This window comes from Lucilia cuprina, chromosome 5 (genome assembly GCF_022045245.1).
Source record: "Lucilia cuprina isolate Lc7/37 chromosome 5, ASM2204524v1, whole genome shotgun sequence".
NCBI classification, from domain to species: domain Eukaryota; kingdom Metazoa; phylum Arthropoda; class Insecta; order Diptera; family Calliphoridae; genus Lucilia; species Lucilia cuprina.
In genome coordinates, this window is record NC_060953.1 from 45,304,245 (window position 1) to 45,305,567 (window position 1,323).

Genomic DNA, 1,323 nt, shown 5'->3' on the forward strand with positions numbered 1-1,323 from the left:
GACACCTTCACGTAATTGTAACGAAACTTTGTATTGTCGTGTACAACCAATTTTTTCTTGGAATACCTCAGAAAATTCATGTATAATTTCATCGATAACGCTTACCTGATTAATATCAGCTGTATTTGTTGTTTTACTATTGTTGTCCAGGTCATTTAAATTTATGTTTAACCGTCTGATCCACGAGCGACCCACTAATGCTGAACAGCCATCTGGAACAATGTAAATATCATCGAATATAGTTGAGTTGTTGTATCTTGCTTTTACTTTTATTTTCCCGTCAGGTATAAATGTTGTTTGAGTATACGAACGAAACGCAATATTGGTGGGAACCACTGGTGTGTCCAATTGTAGCTTGTTAAATTGACCCCTGGGCAAAAATGTAAAACCTGACCCAGAGTCCACTCGAACTTTAACCATTTTACCTTCTATATCGATGTCTGTATAGTATCGTTCAGCATTTGTAGAATTGTTGTTGTTTTGGTAAACGTCGATTACCTTATAAACGCCATAATCTTCATCCTGATGTATTTGGTTTGTTGAATACTTCTTTTGTGGGGTTCTCCCATTTGATGACTTACTCAACGTAGCAATACAGACCTTAACGATGTGACCTTTTCTGTTGCACCCGGTACACTTTAATTTGTCCTTATCTGTGTGGCAGTCTTTAGCGAAATGATTACTTCTACCACACCGCAAACATAAGCCATCTATGCCCAATTTTTTGTAATCAATTTTACCTTGTGGTTGTTGTGCTTTCGACGATTGCCCAGCTTTATTGTTGTATTTATGATTTTTACGTTTGAAAACTTGATTTATAGTTGTTGTTGTACTCGATCTCATCGTCATTTCTTTTGAATCAGCTTTAGCCGCCTCAATAGCAATCGCCTTTGCCACAACATCCTCAAATTGGCTCGATCCTGATTGTAGAAGTTGTTCCCGCATGTTGTTATCATAAATTCCCCGTATAAATTGGGCCCGTAAAAATATGTCCGCTACTGATGCTTTGCATTTACATGCCGACACAAATTCGCAATCCCCGATTTCGGCTCGCAATGCTGCCACGAATTCGGCAATGGACTGTCCTTCCGATTGGTATTTCGACAAAAATTGGTGTTGTGTCACCAGCACATTCTTTTTTGGAGAGAGATGTGTCTCCAACAGTTGCAGTAACTCTCCGTACTGAACCTCATTTAGTGCCTTTGGTGCTGCTAAAGCGCTTACCATATTAAAAAGCTTTGCTCCTATTGAATTTAACAACAGTTTGGCACAGTACTCGTTGTTTGTAGAAATTGCTTTCATTTCCGTATAATTTTTGAACCT